The sequence below is a fragment of the Leopardus geoffroyi genome, chromosome B3 (assembly GCF_018350155.1).
Source record: "Leopardus geoffroyi isolate Oge1 chromosome B3, O.geoffroyi_Oge1_pat1.0, whole genome shotgun sequence".
NCBI classification, from domain to species: Eukaryota; Metazoa; Chordata; class Mammalia; order Carnivora; family Felidae; genus Leopardus; species Leopardus geoffroyi.
Genome location: NC_059337.1, coordinates 56,423,720 through 56,450,859, shown reverse-complemented (window position 1 = coordinate 56,450,859; position 27,140 = coordinate 56,423,720). Strand labels below are relative to the sequence as shown.

Below are 27,140 nucleotides of genomic sequence, written 5' to 3'. Positions count from 1 at the left end.
AGTCTGGAGAGTTTACACTTCTTATACAAGGTTACATCCCAAGCCAGAACCTAGGTCTTCTATCTTTCTGATGGGCATAGAATACATATGCAGCAATCTACAGATGAATCCTTCATTTGAACACTGAGGAAGAAGATATCGATTGGAAATTTTTCTCAGATTGTCCAAAAACAGATTCCGAATCCATCAATTGCTTCCTTAAGCATGATGATAGTGGGAAGAAGTCCAGTTTAACCGGGCTGTGCCCGGTATCCTGTTTCTTTCCACTGGTAAAAGGAAAATAGACCAGACAAAATGTCAACTAAGCCATCATAGATGTTAGCAAGATTTGTAAGGCAGCCAGTTCCGCTCAGAGCAGCTGCCGGAGCCTAGATCTGCCTGGCCGGAGTAGTGCTCTTATGAAGTCTAATGATGCAGTCAGTGGATATGTGGATTGTTCTCTCTGTTCTGCTAAGTGCCATCAGACAGGAGGCATGAGAATTCCCTGACAGTAGATTACAAGGCCCAGCAATGAGTCATTGAAAGAAGTTACAGGATTTGTCTTCTTAGATGGAGTGACACTTGTTTTTTTTTTATCAAAGTCAGTCAGAAGATAAAAGAATAAATTTAACCAGACAATAAGCTAAATGCCACAGGGTAAATGCTTTGGCCAAAAGCAGCCTGTTTGGGGTTTCATTCTACACGAAGCAAAACAGGCAACTGCCTCTAGGGTGTGGTGTTAAGAGTGTGCTTGATATCCTCTGTGGGTAAGGGGAGGTGTCACCTGTGCGCACCACCCTACAGCCTTGAGCTCCCCGCACTGCTTTTTCTTCCTTGTTCCTGCCTTCTTTCGGCCAGTCAAGGCTCCTCATTCAGGACTTTCTTTTCTGTAGAAGCCTAGTGAGGCGAAGGTGAATGGTGAGATGCTAAGCAGAGCTGTGAGTCTCAGGCTAAGCTTCAAAGAGTTTCTTTCCAATCCTGCCCCTCACGTTCAGCCTGTCAACTCCTTGAGGCTCTGGCAAGATCCACATGTGATTACTTACTTTCAACTCCTAAACCTCATTCTCCAAGTTCTCTATTGCCTCATTTCACATCTACATAATCCAGAGTCCTTTACGCAGTCACTGCTATACCTTTATAGCTTTTCCAAAGCTATCATTCACTAAAAAAAATATTACCAAGCCCTTTACTCACACAGGGTACCAGGAGAGAGGACAGGTCTCCATTCATTAAATAAATCAATACATGTTTATTGAATGTATAATCTGAGCTGTATACCCTTCAAGTGCTAGGAGTTCATCTATGAATAAGACAGACACCTGTACTTCTAGACCTTCTCCTAGAATGTATGTCCTTTTGGCAGTGTAGCTCTAGGGTGGCCCTAAGACCATTCCTCAGAGGCTGTTGTGTTGCTTACTAAAAATTCAAATTCCAGGACTCACTCCAGAACTTCTGAAGAAACAGTTGCTAAGGATGGAGCCTTGGAATCTGCACTTTTGTAAGCTTCTATAAAAACTAAGGTTTAAGAACTGCTCTGAGGAATGGAAGGCTGTAGCTAAAGAGGTTCTTTCTCCACCGTAATGGTCTAGCTCAGGAGCTAGCAGATCTGCTGCTGGTAAACCCTTCAAGGATGTTTTCTCTGGGGACTCCTTGCCTTCTAGATACACAGGGCTGGAAGTTGTTTGGATCCTGGGTTTGAGGACACCCAGAAAGCTCTCATGTTAACAACAGTCCTCCAGGAGCCATGTATTTTGTGAAGATTACTTACTTTGGTCCTCTTTTAAAATCAGATAGTCCTAGGCGTGGCTTGGCAACACAGTGGCTAATTATTTTTATCTTGGTGGAGATAAGGGCTCTGTATCCATACTGTTGTCGATAGCTAACAGAGAGCAGAGTCCTACAGAAATGGGCATTTGTATCCCAGAATATGTCACTAAGATGATGTGCCAGTCTTCTGGGAAGCTAGGCAGCTGTGACAGCATTAGGGCTTAGGGTGTCCAGATGGGAAGGGAAGGAGCGGGGAGAGGATGGAGAGAGTGCCAGGAGGACAAAGAAATGTCTGGGAAGTCTGAGTTCTCCTACACAGCTTTGCCAGCAGCCTGATCTGCTTCAGCTAGGGTCTCCTTAGGACACACAAGGAGTAGACGCAGCCTCCTCTGACGTCCTTTGACCACACTTCTCTGCAACTTGCCCACATCACTGATCCCTTCTGCCCGGTATGGGAGAGTTTAGGTTTGTGTCTTATCCAGACATATATCACTATCACCTGTCCTTGTTCAAGGTCCCTTACGCCAGTCTGTAAACTTCTTGAGGGCAGGGCGGTATCCATCTGTGATTCATTTTTTGCCACCCCCACACTGCCTAACAGCACTTACATGTAGAATGTGTTGAATAAATATTTGTCAAAAGAATGAATGAACAAAAACTGAACGGATGGAAATTTATAGAGGTCAGAGCCTGGCTCTGCCTGATTTATTCAGCCCCTGGCATAGCATCCCATGCAAATAGCCATTTAATACTCGTTTTTGTTGATCATGAAAGTGATGATAAAACCCTGCAAGGGATGACTGAGGATAAGACTCTTTATTGCTGGTATCTTTTGTTGTAAGCTGCCTCAAATCTTTTTTAGAAGCAGGCAGGGTATAAATAATAAGTAAGTGGATAGGGCTTTAAACCCTTGGGTCTGCTCCAGACTCTTCAGCCCCTCTTTAAACCCCAGGGCTAAGCATCCTTCTGGGGTTGGGAGGTGAAGAGAATTTTTTTTTTCATTCATTCAACAAATAAGGGTTTTTTTTATTTTTATTTTTTTAAATTTTTTTTTCAACGTTTATTTATTTTTGGGACAGAGAGAGACAGAGCATGAACGGGGGAGGGGCAGAGAGAGAGGGAGACACAGAATCGGAAACAGGCTCCAGGCTCTGAGCCATCAGCCCAGAGCCCGACGCGGGGCTCGAACTCACAGACCGCGAGATCGTGACCTGGCTGAAGTCGGACACTTAACCGACTGCGCCACCCAGGCGCCCCTCAACAAATAAGGTTTGAAAGCCAGGCCCTGCTTCTCTTAAGCAATCATCTTGCTCCAGGGTTTCTTGATGAAGTTAACTTCTTGCAGTCTCCTTCAAGGCTATGATTCTTGATTCTGCTAGGAAATGTTGGGGATATTGATGAAGTAATATTGATAAAGTCACAGAAGTGTCAGAGATTCAGCCGGCAGTGTCTCAATATTCTCTCCGTCTATCTAAATACACCAGCACCTGGTGAAATTGCTTTAACGCTTTGTTTGGCAGCTGTTTATGTCAAGTCCGATCTTCTCCTAACGCCCCAATGAAACCTGATGTGACCTCGCATCATGTAGTAGACGTGTCACCTTGTACCAAACCCAGAACAAAGGTTTTACTTCTTTTTCAAATGCATCAAAATGGGAATTATTTATGATCAGATTTACCTTTCCTGAACATTTTGCTTCTGGTGGAAGCTAAATTATACCAGCTGATTAAAACAGGCAATCAATGTCTGTCTGTCAGAGGTGTCTTAACTTGCTATATATACTTTTGGTAAATATCACAACATTATTTTAATCTGTAAATCGGATTTGTCAGGTCTGATTCATTTAAATGGCTCACATGCCCCAAATTCTCTCTGACAGCCCCGATGTGGGAGTGTGTCCTCATCTTGAAAAGGTAATATTGCCTGGGGCTGGTTGCGAGCTTAACAGAGGCAAGAACACTATCTGGCAAGAAATAAGAGAAAGACAGACCACCTTTCCTATAACAGGTTTCGGCAAGCATCCAACGCATCAGCCATGAAGCATCTTTTCACAGAAATGGGAAAGTACTGACTGAGGTAGCAGAGAGACTAAACCTAGATTATTTCTATCAACAGTCCTATTGATAACAATAACAAAAATTTATCCACCAATTACTGTGTGTCACGTACTGTGCTAAGTAATTTATAAAAATTAATTATCCCATTCAATCCCTACAGCAACTTTGTAAAGTAAATACTAATTTATATGTTCTCAGGTTGAGAAAAGTTTAGAAGCTTACTCAGGATCTATCTTTGTCCAGACTAGAGCCCTAATTCTAGGCACACAACCTCTCTATATGGCGTTATTATAATTAATCGACTTTTTGGCAAAATGATGGGACCAAGGGAAACCATTTATTCAGGATTATATCCCTACCCAAGCTTCCTGTGGTTCCCCAAAACCTGGCAGTACTCACTTCAGTAAACCTTGTTTGTTTATTGTTTCTTAGCATTTTTAGATGAGCAACTCTTTCTATAATTAAAAAAAAAAAAGATACTTACCTTTAATATCTGTTGTATGTAAAAATGACAAAAGGTGCCTTTTAAATGCGTTAATTATATGCTATTTATTGTGGCTTCTTTAGATGTGTCTGTGGTGTATCCTTTATTTATTGTATAGACAGTGCATAGTGGGCATAAGAATTTAGGGGCCTCTTGCAAGAAATGACAGGGGCCCATGATGAGATAAGAACCAGCATCTAATTTAGAAAACACAGCAAGAATGCTAGAGAAAATTCCAAGAACTCAGCAATCAAAGCCTCAGTTAGTGTGCTCTTCTTATCATAAGGCAGTGAACCTCACTGAGTCTTCATTCACTTACGTTGCCACAGGAATAGCATGTTACCTACCTCCCAGATTGGCTTGCAAGACCAAATAGGGTCATCTCTGTGAAAGTGCTTTATATGTTGTGAAATATTACACAAATGCAAATAAATACAAAGCGGTCGTATTATCCACATGTTCTGATGGCCAGTCATTGTATAAACAAGATTTTACTTCGGGAAGGTTACTTTTAAATCAACACCATTTTAAATTGGAGTTCTACGAGCAAAGCCTCCCGCATGCGCCAGCAGCTGGCTCATAGTAACAGTGCTTCACTGAATTCAACTGAATTTTCTTCAACAAAATTCCTACAGAACAGATGCATTCACAAGCCCCCCCCCCCCACCCTTAGCTATCAATTTGCAAAGAAAACTCTGTTTTGCTACTTGTTTTGTGCTAGAACTGTTATTTAAATGCAGGGTGAGATTTTCAAAATGAAATCTGACAGGTTTTTTACAAGACCTGCCTGTGTTTATGTTCATTCTCTTCTCCCCAGGGTACTTCCAGTGGGCTGGGAAAGCTGCCAGAGGGGTAAGCTGGAGGTGGTAATCTCCAGGGGATCTGAGTTTGAGGGCGAGGAAGGGAAGAACAGAGGATGATCACAAAATAGGAGCAACAGACAGGAAGACAGGGCTTTGACATTCCTGGATAGGTGACCGGGGAAGAAGCCCCGTCCCCCAGTTGGGGGAGCCTTGGGCCCATGAAAGGAGCAAACCTGGAAAAAAAAAACAGGATGGCTGGGAATGGAGAAGGGTCCTGGGAGACAAAGCTCCCTCCATCCTGCCTTGACCCCAGGCCATGTGACTCTTCCTGGGTTGACAAAGAACCATCACCTTGTGTTCAGTCCTCCCATCCAGACACTCCTTGTCTCATGTTTCTTCATTCCACTTTACATCCCTGCAGACCTGCAGGTCCACACTACACCGTGCTGCCGCGTTCCAGACCTTTCTGGAAAGCACTATTTTTTTTAAAAGTGAGGAAATCTAAATAGGTCTTCTACAAAAACTATCAGTCTTATATTGAAAACTTCACATTCTGTTTAAGTACAGCTAAAGCACAGAGAAGAAAAGCAGGCAACTGGATGGAATATTAAAAACAAATGGGCCTTCAATACCCTGGAGCTGCGTTGGCAAGCTTTTTATGTAAAGGGCAAGATAGTTAATACGTCAGACTTTCCAGAATCTAGAATAATCTATTCTGCCATTGTAAGCAGCCAAAGATGATGTGAGTGTGGCTGTGTTCCCATAAAATTTTATTTACAAAAATAGATGGTGGGCTTATAGTTTGCTGACCGCTCCTGTGAAGCAATAACAGTTTTTTTAAGAGGTACCACTTTGACATCTTGGTAAATTGTAAAATGCCTGCATCACTTTCCCCTTCTCCGTGTGCATGGCAGTGAGCTTGCTGTTGTAGTTAATGAGAGTTGAGCTGACAACATTGATTCACCTGGACAGATGTGTTCCTTCTGGAAAGAGCCACTGGAAGGTTACACGTGTGCATTGACTTTCACAGGAAAACACTAAAGAAAGATAACTGAATGCCTAACTAATGAGGAAATTCCCCCATTGCCTATGGAAACACCGAGTTTAAGGGGCCTCTTCTCCTTACACCTGCCCCTCCCCCAACACACACTCCCAATCCCGCTAGTGGGAGTTGGCTTGCCAGAAGGATCCCCCTACAGACTCTGGCCATGACCCCAATGAAGTTTCTTTTCTCACTCTCCAGGAGTTCCTTCTACCTTACCCTTCATATCCAGGAGTGTGGGTGAGGCTTGTTTTTCCTGGCATTTAGCTCAAATGAAATTTCAGCAAGGCCTACTGTCTAGGGGCAGAATTTTAGCCCTTTTTCTTCTCTACCCCAACCCTTCAGAGAATAGTTTACGCCCCCTACTGACTTCACTTCTCAGGAGTCAAATCTCTGGTACCAGCCTTTCAACCTCCCACTCCTCCTTTCCTCTTTTGTAAGCCATGCTCCTCGGGCTCCATCAGGTCTTTACTCAGGGAGAAGTTCTGAGCTAGCACAAGAACTGCACGTATTTGAAACCACAAATCACATGTTTAAGAGTGCCGAGAGCTTCCCTCGCAGGCATTTGCAAGTGCTGTGTGAAGACCAACATCTGGATGCTGTCTGCAAGTCTATGCCTCTATCGTGGCTCTGTCTGTGAAGGAAAGTCAAGTCCCTGGAAGAATTTAGAGAGTGGGAGCAGGAGCTGAGAAGGCAGTTACAATTCGACCTGACCAGTATTTCCTAAAGGATGGACTTTTATGGTGTTCTAGGAATAAGCAGAGAGCCAGAGAGGGGGTTTGTCAGTCGTGAACTGATTCTCAAAGGAGGCGATTTGGCAATGTCTACAGACATTTTTGGTTGTCACAACCCAGGGAGGGGGTGGTGGAGGCATACTTAATGGCATCTTGTGGGTAGAAGATAAGAATGTTCCTTGCCCTACATCCTACAATGCACAAGACAGATCCCACAACAAAGAATTGTCTGGACCCAAATGTCAATAGTGCCCAAGTTGGGAAACACAGAATTAAAAGTGTCTCTCATTCTGAAACAGTTCCGCACTATCAGGAGTGAAATGATATCATGAGTGAATAGGCTGACTTAATCACATGAGGGTCCCCTCAGGGCAAGTTTCCTTCAGGGTGTGAGGGTGGCTGGACAGCAGAGGGCACCACACCTGCCTGGATTGTGGCTGCAGGAAAGGGTAAGTGGATGAGAGGAAGCGCTTTATTGGCTCCTGCCCCTGTGTTAAGCTGTTGGCCCCCTCTCGAATTTGTTTTCTCCCTGTCTATGGAGTTCTGCCTTTATTGCGGACACTGCCTCTTGCCCCTCTGATTCCAACCCCCAAGGTAGAAGACCCCCAAGGAAAGCTCCCACTTTATTTTTGTAACTACTGTACATGAAGGAGGAGCATGTCTGTTCTGCATGGGGGGAGTGACAAAGAGGAGAGGCTTCTGATCCTGCCTCCTGGCAAAGCCTTCTGATCTTGCCGACTCAGAGCCTGGTTTCTTCCCTGGGCTCTGAGGAGACTGCAAGGGTCACCATCTCAGTGGCCTTCTGCTTGGCCTATTGAGCTATGGGTTCCCTGGCTGTGTTTTTGCATCTTCTTTCCAATTCTGTCTGCTTTCAGTCTAGGAAATGCTTCAAATTTCTGTCTGCTGATGTCACCTTTCTTTGTTTTTCAGGGATTTGATGAACTTATTCTTGTATCCCAATTGCTTTGGTCATTTTGATGGACTACAGGGAGGAAGGGAAGTAGATGCATAGGCCATGTCATCCTTCTGAAATGGTACCTCTGTCCCTTGAGTTAAAACCAAGGAGGTCATTGTGACCTTGTCAGTAGAATGTGTTGGCAGAAGCCAGATTGCAGTAAATTGAAATGATTTCTGTAAAGAAAGGCATTTTGGTTATCCATTGCTATGGGACACACCACCCTAAAACTTAATGGTTTAAACCACAATTTATTGTTATCTCTCATGGTTTTGTGGGTTGGCTGGGTTCAGCTGGAGGGATCTAGATTGAGGTCTGTTATGAGCTGAATTGTGTCCCTCAAAAACATACGTTGAAGTCCTAATCCTAAGTATCTCGAAATGTGACCTTACTTAGAAATAAGGTCTTTATAGATATAGTTAAGATGAGGTCATCCTGGAGTAGAGTGGGCTTTTAATCCAATATGATTGACATTCTTATAAGAGGAAAGACACACAGGGGCAATGCCGTGTGATGACAGAGGCAGAGAATGAATCGATGCAGCTGTAATCCAAGGAATGCCAAAGATTGATGGCCACCATCAGAAGCTAGGAAAAGGCAAGGAAGGATTCTTTGCAGAGTCTCAGAGGGAGTATGGCCCTGCTGACACTTAATTTCAGACTTCTAGCCTTCAGAACTGTGAGAGAATAAATTTCTGCTATTCTAAGTTATGCAGTCTGTGGTACTTTGTTACAGTATTCCTAGGAAACTAATACAAACTAATACAGGATCTCTCTCCTACAATTGCAGACAGATCTTGACTGGAACTGCAGTCATCTGAAAGTTCTATTGGGCTAAATGTCTAAGAGGACTTCCTTCACTCACAGGGGATGCCTCACCTGGGATGATAGGAACTGCTGGGGGCTGGGTGGACCTCGTTCTCTTTCTCCACTCCACTTCTCCACATAGCCAGTTTGGGTTTTGAAATAGTACAGTAATCTCGTGTTGATTAGACTCTTTATATGGCATCTAGCTTCCCTAAGAGCAAGTGTTACAGGAGATCCATGTGGGAAGTGCAAAACTTCTTTTGACCTACCCTCAGAAGTCACATGATGTAACTTTTTTTGCGTTCTTCTAGCCAAAAAGTAAGTTCTAAGTCCTTCTCAGCTTCACAGAGAGGAAACTACACAGGGACATGAATGCCAGGAGAAATGGTTTGTTGTAGGGTCCTTTTTATGGACTGGCTAACACAGAATGAGGGTTGGAGGCAATTCTTTAAAGAAGTGTGAGTTACAAGGACTAAAAAGGTTGATAGAAAGTTTTCATTTGTTTTTTGATTGGAGATATTGACGGGAAAGATGTACTAAAAGTTGAAAGCTTTAGATGGTAGGAGAAATACCTCTTTCATTGTATCAGGGGAGAAGCAGGGGAGGATGGGTAGAGACACATAAATGTGTGGATAAAGACTGCGATGTGGACGTATGGAAGTTTCGGGACGTTGAGAGCTCCCATGTATTGACTTCTACTGTCTCTGGGTTTGAAGAAGCAAGATTATCTACTGACACTGATAAGAAATGTAGAAGAGAGAGAACCTGGGGACAGTGACTTTTTGAGAGAGCCACAGTAGAAAACAGAACAGGAAAGAGACTTAACTGTAGTAAAAATAGGACAAAAGACCCCAACACTAGTCAGTATAAAATAATAAACCGTGCAGGGGTAGGAGTGAAATCCATGGGGGAGCAATTATTGCCCACTGTCTGGCACTCTTGCTGATATTTTCTGAGTCTTCTAGCTATAATGTGAATCCCAAATGTGAACTAGATCTTATTTCTGAAATCAAGGTAATGGGAGCTGGGAAAATATGATCATTGTTTCATAAGTACATTTCATTAAAAATCAATACCTTTATATTTGGTAGGCCATAAGAGAAGGGTTAGTGGGTAAGAAAAATGTGAAAAAGAGTTTGCACATCTTATCTAAACACATTTAGAGAATGTCCTGCCCTGTTGTTGTGGACCAATACCCCTTCATTGCATTCAACTGTACTTGGAGTGGGAAAACAGGACTGAAATATGCATTTTTTTTTCTGACTCAGACAGCACAGATTAATTGTATCTCATACAAACTTGGAAGTCATGGTTGAGCCATTTTGCTGTGAATGACTTCCTGGGTGTGGGTGAAAGGCAGATCTATTTTACTCAGTGTTAATTTCAGCTGTAAGTGTGACCATTTTTGTCAATGATCATGGACTGAGTTTCTGTGATTAGTCATTTAACTGAATGGTACTTGCAAGCTAAATAGAGTGTTTACAACAAACCCCTTACTTAGGAGATGGAGACTACGTCAAATTGCATCCTATGAAAATTACATAAATAAAAATTTGCATCTAGAAGGGCCCTTCATGAAAATTATGAAAAGATTGTAGCATTTTTTATGTGCATTGTATAGTAGCTTTGTAATTGACAAATTGTAAATATAGTCCATAATACTTCACATCCCACAATTATGCATCAAAACTGCATATATATATATATATATATATATATATATATATGTATATATGTATATAGCTTGGTTCATTAAGAAAAGTGACAATGTTGGCAATCACATTGTTTTTCTTATCAGATTAGTGACAAAGTACCATAATGAACATAACCTTCCAGAAAGCATTCAGTGATGGAATAAACAAGAAGCTAGGTCTTGGCACAGGACAGATCATGAAAAGATTGACTTGCCTATATGCCTCTTCCTGAGACCCACAGGAGTACTTCTCGTCTCTGATAAGTGTCCTTGATTCTAACTCAGTCTGGAATTTTAGAAGTATTCATTCCTCTTTGTCCCATGGTTATTCAAGAGAAGATCTATATTCTCAATCCAAATAGGAGTTATATGAGAAATTTGGAAAATGAGCATTTTAATTTAAGCTCTTGGATTTGGACAATTGCCTGAAAAGACTTTCATTTTTTAAATAATCAGAAGAAAAGCTTCAAACGTTAGGGCATTCTCCTTTCTTTCAAAAAATTGAAAGAAATGATTTCAAGGTGAAGTGACATCACAGTCAATTATGCCTGAGGAAATTTAAATTCATCAGTGCATAGACAACATAACTCACCATCTCCTGCTCAGCAAGAGGCACAGGTGCTGTTAAGTCGTACAAACTTGGAAGGATAATATTTGTTTCTCTGTAAAGCTGAAATCGTTATAGGACTCATTTTGCCCAATTTTCCCAGGTACAAACACATTCCTTGCCTTGAGTGTAGAAATTTCACTTCTTTTGCCCTGATCCCAGGGGGGATTCTCATTCCCCTCCTTCTCCATCTTTTGCTTTTTAAAGGCCAGTACTTACTCTGAAAACACTTCCCCATTTCTGAAGTTACCAAACCCAACATGTTACTAACAACTGAGATACTTACATGTTTCTCAGGGACATCCACAGGTATATTGTAAATAGGTGTTAATTACAATCATTACATCAGTGAGAGAATTTACAGAAAACATTCATTCATTTGTGCTTTGAATCTGCCGTTATGTGGAACCCATTGGACCCTGACACTGTCCTAAGCTCTACACTTTAGGATATGAACTTCCCAACACAAAGTGGACATTTAATGTTTATTGAATAGGTAACAGTGCCTGCTTCCAAGAAGCTTCCCATCTAATGTGGGAGGCAGATGTGTACACAGAAAATTACAATACAATTTGATGAGTATTCTAGAATAGGAATACCTACAATGAGAGCACAGGGAAGCAAGGAGCCAAGCTTGGGGAAATTGCAAGAGACCCAACAAAAGTGGTGTGTAGGTTAGATTTTGAGGAATACCTGGGTGTTTTTCAAATGAAAAATAAGGTTGGAAAAAGTGTGTCTGAGGGTGTGTGTGTGTGTGTGTGTGTGTGTATGTATGTAGGAGTTCTAACACAGGCATTCTAAGCAAGGGGAATAGTGTGCGCAAAGGTGTGGAGGACAAAACAATGTGGTCTGTTCTGGAAATGGTGTTTACCATAACTGAAATCCAGAAAGTGTCTGGATGAGGGATTGCAGAGTTTAAGAGCTTAAGCTTTGCCACTAGGGAATCAGATCATGGTCTAGTGAGAGACAAAGGTCACATAAAAAAAATTAGTAATTCTTCTAGTTAGGTGGGGGTAGACTAGGTTGAAGAGAATCAGTAGGTGGGACAGAGGTAATTAGGAGGCTACTGCAGCAGTCCGGGTACAGCTGATGGGGCCTGAAACAGACCCATGACTGGAGAACTCAGAGAAGGAGCCTGCTTTGGAAAAATGCTTCCTGAGGAAGAAAGCACAGGCATCATGGTAACAAGTCATTTGGGTTAATGTGTACAATGGAATCATCTTAGGGGACAGTGAATGAAGCATTGAAAGAGAAGGAGCCTGGGTTCCTGGAAGACCCCTTGGTACAGAGTCCTCATTCTACCAGGCCTATTTCTGAACCAGTGGTTCTAGAAGTTTTGTATCAGAATCACCCAGAGGGCTTGACAAGCCTCTAAGTAGTTAAGGCAAGCATCTCAAAAATTTGCATTTCAGGGCGCCTGGGTGGCTCAGTCGGTTGAGCATCCAACTTCTGATTTTGGCTCTGGTCATGATCTCACAGTTCATGAGTTTGAGCCCCATGTTGGGTTCTGCACTGACAGCACAGAGCCTGCTTAGGATTCTCTCTCCTTCCCTCTCTGCCCCTCCCCCTGCTCTCAAAATGAATACATAAACTTTTTTTATAAAGGAAAAAAATGGCATTTCTAACAAGTTCCCAGGTGATGCTGGTGTCCTTCCCTGGGGCCGCATTTTGAGAACCACTGCACAGAACAATGTAATTGTATATACCAGAGAAAAACAGAAGTTATGTTGTTTAAGCCAATGTTATTTTGGTCTCCTTACACACAGCTGAACTTCCCAAAATTATCGGGAAGAAAGAAGACCTGGAAGACATGGCTTGCCCTGATAGGGGTGGGAGAGCACCATCCCACTTATGAAGACCTACCTTCCTCCAGGACTTGATTCTGGACTGGGCTTGTGGTGCCACCTGCAGTGTTGGCTCACCCCCAGTTCACTTCACCAGTATTTCTTGAGTGTAGGTCAGAGATTCCTCCGACGTTACCATTAGGGAATGGCAGAATGGTGGGCCTGTTAGCTATAACTGGCATGTCAGGATGTGGAGCTGATTGAGGGAAAATCATAGAATGCTTGTCTGCAGAACACTAGTTTTGCAGAATGAAACACAGGTACTGTGTTTCCTGGGGTAAATAATTTTTTAAATGATAGATGAAATTGAGTTAAAATTTTGCCTTATTTCAAGAGAACTCTAAATCTGTAATATTTTTCACTAAGAATTTATGAAAGGGGGTTATACTGTGAGGCACCCATAACCACCACCACACCCTTTTGTTCTAAAACCAGGAAATCCTTTATTTAGAAGCATCTCAGGGGACGAGCATTGTATCAAATAAACCCAGGGAAATGCTGTCCTTAAGTTCTTTGTAGAAGAATTTCAGAGCAGTGGCTCCCAAAAGGTAGTTCATAGACCACCACTGGTTTGTGACCAAGTTATTATGAATCTATAGCACTATGGGAAACTTAAGGATAATACAGTATTTTACTAAGTTTTTCTTTCAAGTTAAAAGTGGTCTTTATTTTGAAATTAGGTGCTTCCTATGCTTTTAGTGTTAAAGTTTTCCTTTTCAGTGAAATTATGGCCGTAGGAGAGATAATCAGTTTTCAACATTTTGATGTATGTTTTAAATTTAAAGTTGGCATCTTTATACTAGTCCTTTTGTTTTAGCTTAATTATATCATTCTGTTAGATTCCTATATATCATCTAGTCTGAATCTAACATTTATTGATAAAGGAAGTGACGTCCTGAGGCTGATAGAAAGTGTTAATAATATGTTTATTATCATTTATGTAAACTATGTGTATCAGGAACTTCATGGCACGTCTATGGGCACATGAGTGCCTTTCATAACATTAATTATGCTAGGAAGCTGAAGGGTTTGTGCTGTCACAAGGAAAGCATGAAGTGTTTCATGAATTGATGGAAAATTAGAACCAGCAGGATGCCATGTGTCCATTTCACTATTTTGGTTCGAAGCAAATGCAAGACAGTACATGATTGATTATGATTAATTGTATTTACTTACATAGGTCTTTTTGTGGATATTTCTATCTGAACTGAGAAGGGGTAAAAATTAAGCAGACACCTGGGAATTATTTAAGATCACAGTTAAAATTTTCCATTAATCTTTCACATCACCCCTTTTGTAAAATAATCCTGAAGTTAGTTAATCTTCCTGCATAAAAGCTGCTTCACCTGAAAAAATGAAATGATTGGGCTAATTTTTTTTTCTGAAGTCCTTCCAACTGTAAACTTCAAGGACTCAATGACTTTACCTGGAGTTAAACAATGAATAAGGACCACATTAATTAGTGTCTATATTCCATAAACTTTCTCCTTTTTCAGTGATTTATAGATTACCAAAGCATAATAATGTTTAGGGCAGGTCAGATATCTGGAAATCATAAAGGAGAAGGAAAAACATCTGCAAATAATGTACAAGTTGTACTTATATATTAAATACTATTTTTTTCAAACTTAAAATTCATTGCATGTGTATTTTAAGATGGAATATCATTTTTTTCACATTAGAGAATTGTTTTACTCAAATATAATATTCACACATAAAACCATATTATAAATATTCAGCTTAATGAATTTTCTCAAACTGAAGACACTCCTATAGCCAACAACTTAGAAATTCCCACACCTGTGCTACCTTCTAGCCATCCCCTCCCATCACCCAAGTAACCACTATTTTGACCCTACACCATATATCACTTTTTGTTTATGTACTTTAAATAAATGTTTCAGATATTATATCTTAGTTAATGTCAGTCATTTTTTATTAAAGCATAATTGACATACAATGTTATATTACTTTCAGGTATATAACATTGATTCAATAATTCTATACATTACTCAGTGTTCACCATAATAAATGTAGTCACTATTACCATACAATGTTATTACAATATTATTGGCTATATTCCCTATGCTCTACTTTTCACCTCTATAACTTATTTAGTTTATAGCTAGAAGTCTGTACCTTTTAATCCCCCTTATCTATTTCATCTGTCCCCCACCCCCTTCTCCTCTGTCAACCACCAATTTGTTCTCTGTATTTAAGTCTGTTTGCTTTTTGTGTGTGTTTGTTTGTTTTATATTTTAGATTCCACATGTAAGTGAAATAATTTGATATTTCTACATCTGAATTATTTCACTTAGTGTAATATCCTCTAGGTCCATCCATGTTGTCACAAATAGCAAGATCTGATGGGCATTGAGGAGGGCACCTGTTGGGATGAGCACTGGGTGTTGCATGGAAACCAATTTGACAATAAATTTAATATTAATAAAAAACCAAAACAAATAGCAAGATCTCATTTCTTTTTATGGTTAGTATTCCGTTGTCTATGTGTGTGTGTATATATATACACATACATGCCATATATATATGAGAATATATATATATATATATATATATATTTATATAAGAATTTTAATACACTTTCAGAACTTGCTTTTTCTATTTCCTTCCCTTTTTGAACTTTCCTGTATTCCTGAATGTTGATTTTCTTTTTCTTTTTAAAATCCAGTCCACTGTTGTGTACAAAGCACTCTTTCTGCCCTAAGGCTAAGAATGTTCTAGGTGAGCTAATCAATCAATTTTTGCCCATTAAGAAGGAGCACTGAAATAAAAAGAATGCTAACCTTTAGATTGATTTGGTAGTGGTTTGTTAAATAGTTTTCGTTTTCTTTCTCTTTTTCTTTTTTTAATGGCAAAACATCAAGAGGAAAAAGAGTCATACCTTAAAGGAAGGAAAAGCTCCTGGTCCCGGGGAATTGTGTGACATTTGGGGAAATTTTTTCAAATCTTGAAGTATTGATCAACCCTATACAGAATCACTTGGTGGTGGTAGTGTTATTTTAAATTAAGTGTTTCTAGTCCAAGTTAGAAAGTATGCATATTTAAAATGTAAAATAAATGCTTTCGGCCCAGGAAACTAGGAACATGACATGATGTTCAGCTTAACTGAACACCTAACTCAGCAACAGCTTTTGCACGATGCTGTTCAGAATACCTTCCTTCAATTTTCAGACACTTAGGCTTATAGAATTGATAGAGTAACTGATTTATTTTGTAGGATGTGAAGCTTCCAACTTGTTATTTCCAAGTGTGGGGTGTTATATGACTGATCCTAATGTGTGCTCTTCCAGCCCAACTGTTAAATTAGAGCAGTTCATGAAGAAAAATGAGATACGATGTTGCATTTCATGACACAGGGTGTTTCAGCATGAAGAAAAGATTTTCTCATCTGTGTAGGGAGATAAAATAAGACAGAGGGGACCAGAGATCTTCAAGTCGTTGAAAGTTAAAGAAAATAATAATGTTTGACAGCTACAGTGTCTACTCTGCCACAGTTTTTTATTCAAGAGGATGCTTTTCCTTGGCCGAACATATTCCTAACTTAATAGAGGAACTAAATAGAGCAATTGGGTTCAGGTCAGAATCCAGCTTGCCTTCCACCATTCTATTACTTCAGGCAAGAGAAAATGGCACGTGGGTTTACTAAATTAATAGACATACCACAGCCTTATTTAATACGGTATCATGGTGGCAAAAGTCAGAATAATGGAAAATTAACCCATCTTTCTTTTCTTTTTTCAGATTTTTGACCACACAAGCCAACCTTCTCCAAGGTAAGCAACATTATACTCTTCTCTGATTGTTGGAAAAATCCAACTTCATTTCATTCGCTTTGGATACATTTTTACTGGTGTTTCAAAATCATGAGTGTCATATACAAATGTGCCTAAAATTAGGTTTTTATTGGTGGCGTTAGTGATGAGAGCATCCTAGCACCTTGATGGCTAGACTACGCAGTGGACCGGAGGGCGGGAAGCAGACAGAGAGGAGAGAGAAAGGGAGAGGGAGAGGGAGAGAGAGAGAGGGAGAGAGACTGTCTTTTTCTTGCTTGATTAGCCCTTTTATGAGACAGCAGACTCTTCGTCTCTGATGTTCAGAGACAGAAGGTTTCTTTGTGAGCAGCCGCTGTGGCAAGGCTTCCACCTCTACTAGAGCCTCCTTTGGAAGGATTAAAAGCAGGGTGCCCCTCAGCATGGCCCAAAGCTCCTCAGCTCAGCTGAGGCCTTCCTGTCCAGGGCCAGCAGGACAGCGTTTGGCAAGTTGTTTAACTTTCCAGGAGTATCTGTCAAAAGTTGCAATTGAGGATGCGTTAATCTTATTAAAGAACACAATAGGAATCCTTTTTTTTTTTTTTATTTCATTAGGAAGTCAGGATGCATTTGATGTGCACCATCTGGTTTGTGAATACAGGAATAAGTTTTTCAAAAGGGCACATTTCCAAGTTCTATGTTTCATATGCTTCAGAAGGAAGAACCCGTAAGCAGCTCTATTTTTAATGAGAGCAATGCAAAAGTTAATAAGATTGGGGTGGATTTCCAGTATGTGCCATTTCTCCTAAACTACATGTGTTTGCAGTACGTTTGGCAGACTTGTCCTGTTTAGAGGCTGGGCTTCCAATTGAAAATTTTTAAAGTTCTCCATGTGTTAATTGGAAAATAGAGAGAGGCATTATTGGAGTAAGGCAGCTGGCTCCTTAGGTATTAATTATAGCTCCATCTATCATAAAGACTAGGATTTTAAAATTACCTCCTGTTATTTATTGTGTTACTTTTCGAAACTGTAAATTTTCCAATCGTAAAAAAAATAAAGTTAAACTTTACTGTGTATTGTATTTTTTTTACAAAAATCTCTTTTAAGATGCCATCACTATTTATAAACAGTAAGTAGTAACAAAACAGTGTGAAAATACAGTTTACTATTGGCCCTCTCTGTCAAGTCCTTAAAAATAGTTTTTTTATTCAAATTAAAAAAAAAAACAGCTCTGGAATGTAGCCATCTCACTCTATATACGTTATAGCATATACAGGAACATCTTTGGATCAGAAAAGCTGCTTTACAGGACAATTCCTTCAGCTCCCTACATAATTTTTAAAATCCTATACAGTAACAAACATGATTTGTGAGGCAATATGATGCTCTGCTTAACCTCTCAGTAATTGGAGGCATCTTCTGTTGTATTCCACAAGTCCAGCGCAGGCTGATGAAGGAAGCATAATTACATTACAGGCAATCTCATCTAAGGTAATTACAATTGTCACCATCAATCCAATTAAAGAGGATAACCAGCTCTACTGAGTCAGAGCCATAAAGCTTTCCAACTAAGTCTAGGCTCTGGGATAAGGGTGTGATTGAGGATCCTGAGAATTTTCATTTGCCAGAATACTGTTGCTTATTAAAATAGATAACAATGTTGAGAGCGAGGGGTATGGAAAGAGATTTCATGTTGGTAGAGGTTTTTTTTTTTTTTTTTTTTTTCATTTGCTAATAACTCTCTTATTTGTAACTACAGAAATCACTGTAGATTCTCAACACCAAAGCTTGAGGCCACACACAATATTTACGAAAAGATTAACAGAGCATCACAACACCATAACAGTCCACCATACCCATCTGGCATCTTATCCTCAATTGGCTCTCCATCCCATTGAGCCCTTCTGTCTTGTCCCACTAAGAGATACATTACACCATCTCCTGAGCTCCGTCCCTGTCTTTGTGCTCTATGGAGGAAGCTGGCTCCAGTAGCACCTCCCTGGAAGCTCTTGCACTGGTTTAGGCGGGGTCCTTGTGGGTGGCAATATGGAATATCGCTAAGAATTATAGAGGTGTAGCAGCGAGTAGATATGATGTCCTTCTTAACAACTTCATTCTCCTCTGTCTGTGTGGTCCAGACCAAATATAAGCTTTAGATATAGGACCCAGAAAACAAGAAATGAGAATGATGTCACTCACTGTGACTAAGATTTAGAAAGGGTTCAAGAGGGATTGTATATGCCTGCATTGGATGATGGACCACATGAAGACGCTATTGTTTTCTTTATGTTTGTTCATGTTTGAAGAGATGTAAGAGGTAAACTTCTTAGTCAAGGGAGCAGGAGGGGGGAGTTTGCTGTCTAATATCAATGGTTCCCTTAGTCACCACTTGGCATTCTTTCAGTGTTTCATACCCTATCTTTTCTATTTTATATCCAGAACCTTCCACCTACTTGATCATTTCCTTCTCATATATTTTCATGCTCTCCCATGGGCATTGGGACTCCTTGCCACTGTTGTATGTATCTTTTCTTTTCCACCTAGAGATTTCCAACCTGCTTTAGAACTTAACTCCAGGGAACCAATTCACCATGGTGAATGGTGGAGGAAGGACCAAAGAAAGGACTAGGTAGAAAGACATCTGGGCTCAATTTTCTATTCCTCTCCTTACCAGCTCTGTGACACTGAACAAGCCACTAAAGCCAGCTGAGTCACAGTTTCCTTATCCGTAAAATGAAGCTGCTAAGATCTAACCTGCCAACCTCATTTTTTTTTAAATTTTTTTAACATTTATTTATTTTTGAGACAGAGAGAGACAGAGCATGAACAGGGGAGGGGCAGAGAGAGAGGGAGACACAGAAACCGAAACAGGCTCCAGGCTCTGAGCTGTCAGCACAGAGCCCGACGCGGGGCTCGAACTCATGGACCCTGAGATCATGACCTGAGCTGAAGTCGGTCGCTTAACCAACTGAGCCACCCAGGCGCCCCATCTGCCAACCTCATTTTAAAGAATATCTCAAATGAAATTATAAATGTGGGGAAAATCCTTCATAACATATAAAATTCCATACAAATGTGAGGGATTATATATACATGTGTTTATTATTATTAAGGCCACTCTACAGTGGTCATTTCCTCCTGTGTATTCCTTCAGCCCTTGCAGTTTAAATGGTACGTCTTAAAATGCTCCATTTGTGTTTCTTGGTTTATTGTTTTTGCACTTCCTGTTTGCCATTGAGTGTTTAAGAAACCTGAAGGCTGGCACCATGTGGCTTACTTCTTTTCTGTTTTTCCCATCATTTAACTTGTTCTGTAACTGCCTGCCATAGGATGATTTGTTGAGGCATTGTATAGTGTTTGTTCTCTCTGTGGTTTTCCTCCCACCACTGCAAGCACATGGCCCAGCTTGGGCCTGAAGAAAACGTGCTGCACTATCAGACAATAAGCACATAAAGGGCCAGGGTAGGAACAGAAAGCCAGAGGCCCTCTTCGTTGCTTTGGCAATGACTAAGACCATGGCCAGATGCTGAAAGATGGAGAGGAAGAGGCTTCAATAATAACTGAGCTTAGATTTCTCATCTGTCTAGTAACATAGAAATCGGGGACCAAATTAACTTGATTTTTTTAAATGAAGAAATGAGACATTTTGTGCACATCTAACTGTTTGGATTAAATAAAGCTTTACATAAAGAAATGATCAACATGTAACTGTTATTACAGAATGTAACTCCTAAAATGATTCTAGAACCCATCTGATCAGATGAAAATAAAGCCTCAAGAGAAAAATAGAGCCTAAAATTCTTGAAGCTACTTAATTTCTTAGGAGTAGAAGGGATGATATATCATCACTTCTGCTATATTCTGTTGGTCACGTGGACCAACTATAATACACTGTGGCAGGGAACCACACAAGGGCATGAATCCCAAGAAGCAGGGAATCACTGTGGGCTATCCTGGAGGCTGAGTTCATATCTACTGTGATTTTGCTTTCTTTATCTACAGATATTTGAAGGAAATCTGGTGTCCCCATGACTGTGGTTTCAATATTATCAAGAGTGTGATTTTTTGGTAGGTGATGATCTGACATCCTTTTATTTTACTAACCTCTTACTGGCATTTGAACATGTGAGCTACTGAAACAAAAGCCTGCTGGTGATCCTCACTGGAATTCTCAAAGCCTAACAATAAGCCATGTGTCCAAATCAGACTTCTAAAGGTAGATTCTGGCAATGGAAAGATCAGTAGGCACAAACTGTGGGACCTGGGCTCTGGTACTGTTCTTGCTACTGAGTGGTACTATGACCTCAGTTATCCCATCTCTAAAATCTGAGAGTCAAAGGAAATGATCTATGTTGTGCCAGCTGGTACTAAAATGTGTACAATTCTAAGTCTCAAAAGTGTTTAAATCAAGTGATAAGGGTCACATCAGATGTTTTTGGTCAATATGAGATCAAGGGCCTTGGAATGTGGTTAGTTGACTCGGGGAGAGTAAGACCTTATATTTCTTTTTTAAAAGTGTATGAAAAACATATATGCCTCCTTCCGTCTGTACCAAATCCTCTAAGTGACTCTCAAAATGGTATTTCCAGCATGCCGTTTGGAATTGACTGGTGTGGATAGATCACAGATCATCAAACTAACAAACAACCTTATAAATGTCCTGCTCAATCAATTCATAGTTCTAGAAACTGAGGCCCAGGAAGTTTAAGATACTGTCCTAAGGTGACAAAGTATGTTAGTGGCAGCAGCAGATTGCAATAGGAAATGCCTTGAATCCTTGTCCCTTTCTACACATACCAAGCAGTTGGTGTATTTTTCCTCCATTTATCATAAGGAAATATATGCTTATCTTTTATTTAAACAAACACACATGTCAAGAAGTAGAGAATTATAGGGGGCCTAGGTGGCTCAGTTGGTTGAGTGTCCAACTTCAGTTTCAAGTCATGATCTCGCAGCTTGTGAGTTCAAGCCCCGTGTCAGGCTCTGTGCTGACAGCTCAGAGCCTGGCGCCTGCTTTGGATTCTGTGTCTCCCTCTCTCTCGGCCCCTCCCCTGCTCACGATGTGTGTGTGTGTGTGTGTGTGTGTGTGTGTGTCTGTGTCTCAGAAATAAACATTAAAAATTTTTTTAAATGTTTATAGGTTTTAATGTGTTTAAGAAGATATTTTCATTAAAAAAAAAGAAAATGTTTTCATTGAGTAGTACAGGCTTCATTACAATATAGTTCCCTGTTTTGTGAATCTTGTAAATGAGAAATTTTGTTCTTATGAGAAGAAACTTCTTTGGAGAACCATGCAATATGGGCTTGTTTGGGCCTATTTATTTTGATACGTTTGGTAGTGATGAGGCATTGGAAGGGGGTCACTGGCAATTTTTTCAGGCAAGGGAAGCTGGTGGTGGATGAGGGCTGCAGACAAGCAGAAGGCCTCGGGGGAAGATGTCAGGCTTACGCTGGGCTTCTGCCAAACATTTTTCTGGCGACTTTGTTTTCCTGTCTCTTCTCTTTGTCCCTTTCTTATCTCTTTTTGGAGCTCTTTGTACTGTCTTTGATTATAACTGAGGTCATAATTTGGCCTCAGAGAGTGTACTATATTCTCAATTCTCAGGATTTTTATTTAAAAGTTTTCCAGCTTACATGTAAACAAAGATTCTGTTCTTTTCACAGTCAAGATAATATTATTATGGAATGGCTCATTTGTGTGCCAAATGGGAGTAGACTTGGATTCTCTTCCATTTCCTTAAAGGGGCATCATTGTAATTTACTTACTTAAATGATTTAAAATATGTAGAAGTCTTTCATCCATAGATTATTGATTCATCAACTTATCTTCCTTATCACTAGCAATTATCTTTCCTAGACTGACCTAAATGACCTGGTAATGACCAAGGACTAGACTAATTATATATACTAGGATTAGTTTTACTTGTAGAGGAATTTTCACCTGTAGATTTCAACAATAAACTCTGAACTCCCTCCCTCCTTACTTCTACTGGAAAGAGACAACAGTTCTACAATACCTGATATTCTAGAAAAGTTACCAGCTATATTTTGAGTTTTTTCTCCATTATTCTGGAAGGAAAGAGACTATATTTTTGGTTTTTCTCCATTATTCTCTTCATAATTACCATAATTCTCATTTTTTCATAAGTTAAGTAGTAGCATGTCAAAAACTTATAAGCATCAAACAACCCCCTATATGTAAATATGAATATATATACATATAATATTTAATTATTACCTATAAATATATATTATTTACAAAGCATAGGTGCATTTAACTCTTATATAAGATTTTCTCTGGGTCCAAATTCAACCAAACATCTCAATCTCCTCCCTCCCTCAAAAAAAGCAACATTTTACTTATCTGATATATATGTATTTTAACCATACTGTCAGCACTTTCTGTGTTTCTGGTACAACTACATGAACATATGTATGTTGAATCCTTTTCCTTTTGAGTTCCATTGTAATCCCTAGTAATTTCCTAAAGGAAAAACTATCAATTCTCTTAAAATAATCATAAACACATTTACTCCTAGAATTATTACAAAGTACCCTGCTTTTGTTTAGTCTGTACTCATATATTTTATTCTGGTTCACACTTTTCAAAGAAAAACTAGGCAAAGAGTTAAGGATTTGATGTGTTCCTCCTGTAGTCACAAAACTTCCATAAACACTAAATGCAATAGTTTAAAATTGTATTGTGAATTTTCATTGATGTCAGACTTGAAATGTTCAAGTGGCCACACTAGTTCTACTGACTCAGATTGTGTAACAAAAAGAAGAATGGAGGGGTGCCTGGGTGGCGCAGTCGGTTAAGTGTCCGACTTCAGCCAGGTCACGATCTCGCGGTCCGTGGGTTCGAGCCCCGCGTCGGGCTCTGGGCTGATGGCTCAGAGCCTGGAGCCTGTTTCCGATTCCGTGTCTCCCTCTCTCTCTGCCCCTCCCCCGTTCATGCTCTGTCTCTCTCTGTCCCAAAAATAAATAAACGTTGAAAAAAAAATTAAAAAAAAAAAAAGAAGAATGGAATAGCAATAAGATTAGTGACTGTACTTTATGCATCTCTATTATCCACACCATCCATCATGTAGAGTTTAATAAGTAAAACTTTAAATAAATGAAATAAGAAGGTATAGAGGGAGGGATGGTGAGCGTACCAGACTCCAGCAGGAGAAACCATGTTGAGATAGACATGTTGGGCATAATTCACTGGTTTATCATTACCATCATGTTCCTATGTATACAGAGCTTGATATAAAGTACAAATCTGGATGCAACCATTTAGAAACAGAAAACAGAAGCCCTTTTCAGAGGCCATTTTATCAGTCTTTCTATTTGAGTATGCATTACTTCAAGCTGCCCCTCAATTGAGGAATAACTCCCTTAAATATTTGAAGGTACATATGCAGGTCTTAATTGACCCCAAGGGAGATCTTTGAAATTCACTGCTTCTAAAACTTATTTAAATTTGAAGTGTTTCTGCACTAAAATGGTATATGTATGTGATATGTAAATCATAGGACTTAACTAAATTTTACCACCTGTAACCCAATTAACCTGGCTCCATTCCCTAGCTGCTCATGCACAAACTCCAGCACTCAGTACATTTCCCCCTCCCCACATCCTCCTGGGAGTTTCCAGGTGATGCCTCCCATATGCTCAGAAGCAACTTTCATAACATAAGTATTTACTTGAGGCTCCACCCGCCCTCTTCCCCCTCCCAGCCCTCCCCCCTGTTATTGACCATGCTGCTTCCACAGCTCCGCTGCCTTTTGCCACACCCACCAGGCACTGTGCATATGCTCTCTTCTGCATAATGGGCCTGTCTTTCTTGCTGGCCTATCTGGCCTGGTCATTATCTCCTGGTGATTCCTTTAAAAATATCCAGACTGCTCCATAGCCTACAATAGAGTAAAGAGAATGGATTTGTTTTATGGTTAAAGAAGGGTACTAAAGAAGTGTGACTTGAATACCAATGAGCTAGACAGTTTAGGTTCTTTCAGATTTTCCTTCTATTCCCCTCTTTCCCCAGGACCTGACCATGTTTCCAGGACTCTGGGTCACAGACTAATTTGAGTCATAAGTACCATGCCATAGGCAGGCTTCCTGTTCCTCACCAGCACCTAAGACTTTTTTTACATGGGCAGGAGCATCTCAACTGAATCTCTCTTTCATTGGGATGGGTTCTTCCTGGTAAAATATTTAGTGCCATGCTCACCCCCCAACCTACCCGTACTGGACTTCCAATGGACCACAATATAAGTTCAACACACATTGCAACAGTGGATTCACCTTTAACCACATCTCCCACCCTTACGAAAAACTTTGGGCTCCATATGAGTAAACTTTATTTATATATTTACTATCAGTGTGATAAAGATTTCCAGACGTGTCTGAACCTTAGAAGCAGAGAGTAACAGGCTGAGGCCCAAGCTACATCCCCACTACAATGTACATTTATAGTTTTCCTTCTTTTAAATAAATACTTTCCATAATCTGCTTCCTTCCTAGATACATTATCTTACTCATTCATAGCATAGTAATTTATTCTTGGTACCATTTTTCTTCCAAACTCTTAATAGCAACACTTTGTGCTGAAATATTAAAGAGGAAATTTTCTCAGCCTTTACTTATTTTTCTACTGCTGAAGAATATAGTTAATAAACTATAGAAATGCCTGATATGATTGTTTCCAATGTAGAGTGCAGAATGAAAGAAAACAGGACAGGCAAAGGAAACAGATACTCATATAGCTCACTTCAAAGTGGATTAAGTTATTTAAGGAATGGCTTTATGTTATATGGCAGTTAAAAAGATTTTAAAACAGCTAGATGTTTCAGAACATATGTCTTTATATGGCAAATGGCACACAGATGACTGAGGTTGTAGCAGCATTCCTAATGTAAACAGCACCTGAATGAGAGCACACAAAACCCCATCTTACTGGAAACAACAGCAGAGGCACCTGTGCCAAGGTTGCACTTATTAGATTAGCCTATCACCCTAGCCTTCACACACACACACACACAGGAGTCTAGAACTTTGCTTCAGACTCTCAAAGATATCACAGTCTTTGCCCTTCTCCACATTTCAGCTGCAAAATATCTTGACTCTTTTACATCCTAAATATGTAACAGTAAAGATATGATTCAACAATGACAATGATATATTTTTGTGACCAAAACCCTGTATGTGTTAAAATGTGTTCTTAGTAAATTTTTAATGATGTGGAAAAATACTCAGGCTAAAACATTAAGTGAAAAACCAAACTATAGAACTTTACATACCATGTGTGTGCATGTTTATGTGTATGAAGCACACAACATGCTTGTCATTTGGCTGATGTAATTACAAGGAATTATTTTTAGTATATTTTTTCTGTGGGGTCTATATTTTCATAACAAGCCTATTTTAATTAAATAAAGGAAAAAGGGGACATTATAGGAAAGTAAATCTTAAAATAGAACAATTGTTTACAGATACTTAAGACACATAGGATTATTGCAAACATTATAGTCCTAGAGTGCTAGAAAAAGCATTAATGTCTGAAGGAGGAAAGTTCATCCCTTTGGAGCCGGTAAGGTGAAAGTTGAGAATGAAATGGAGTAGAGTGGAGAGGAAGGAATGGAATGGAATGGAATGGAATGGAATGTTCTTGAGAGAATAGTATACTGACTACAGTTTTACAGTAAAACACTCCCCTTTCTGCCGATCCTGTGTCTGTACCATTTTCTCTTGCATGTTTGGATTTGTAATAGATTCCTTTAAAGAACTGAAAGTGAATTAAATTATGGTGACCTAACCTCAGGGCTCATGGTGACTAAGACAGAAATTTCTACTAAGAAAATAAGCATTTTTTAGAATAAAGTACACTTACAATACAACCATCAGCCCTTGCCTACCTAAATGGAAGAAATTCAGTGTATTTATTACTTTGGGGCAAACTTAACACAATACATTTCTGCGTAGGAGAGTAATGCCCTTAAAAACTGGTGTGCTGTAAAAAGCTCTTGTCCAAAATGATTTCAGGAGGACTAACCTTGTAGACATCTTGTGTTCCTTTTCACTTCTTTTCTTTAACTTCTTTTCTCTAACTTTCTGGCTCTCTGGTATTGTTTCTCACTGTCTCCAGCAGCCTCCAAGCCCTTCTCATTTGCCCCTTGCATTGTGCCTGGGTTTGGAATCTGTTGGTTAGCATTGTTTCTGAGCACAAAGTCCCAAGGGGCTTTCGTGTGGGTGGAGGGCATGGCCTTAGCCATCAGACTTTTAAAAAGACTGTTTTGACAAAGCAAAGGACTTTTTTTACTTATTTTTTTTTACCTTTTTTTGTTTTATTCTAGATAATTGAGATTGACAGCTAGTGGCTTCTTTTTTTTATTTTTTTTTAATGTTTTATTTTATTTTTGAGAGACAGAGAGAGAAGGCATGAGTGGGGGAGGAGCAGAGAAAGAGGGAGACACAGAATCCAAAGCAGGCTCCAGACTCTGAGCTGTCAGCACAGAGCCCGACACAGGGCTCGAACCCACAAACTGTGAGATCATGACCTGAGCTGAAGTCGGACGCCTAACTGACTGAGCCACCCAGGCGCCCCAGTAGTG

General features: G+C 39.9%; 1 protein-coding gene across 1 annotated transcript in view; it reads left to right on the top strand.

Annotated features, from left to right (window-relative positions):
• SEMA6D (semaphorin 6D) overlaps positions 1-27,140 on the top strand; it is a 576,018-nt gene that overhangs the window by 382,684 nt on the left and 166,194 nt on the right. The window contains exon 4 of the mRNA XM_045449833.1: positions 16,534-16,565. The gene's annotated coding sequence lies outside the window, so the exon portion shown is untranslated. The remainder of the gene's footprint in view (positions 1-16,533; positions 16,566-27,140) is intronic.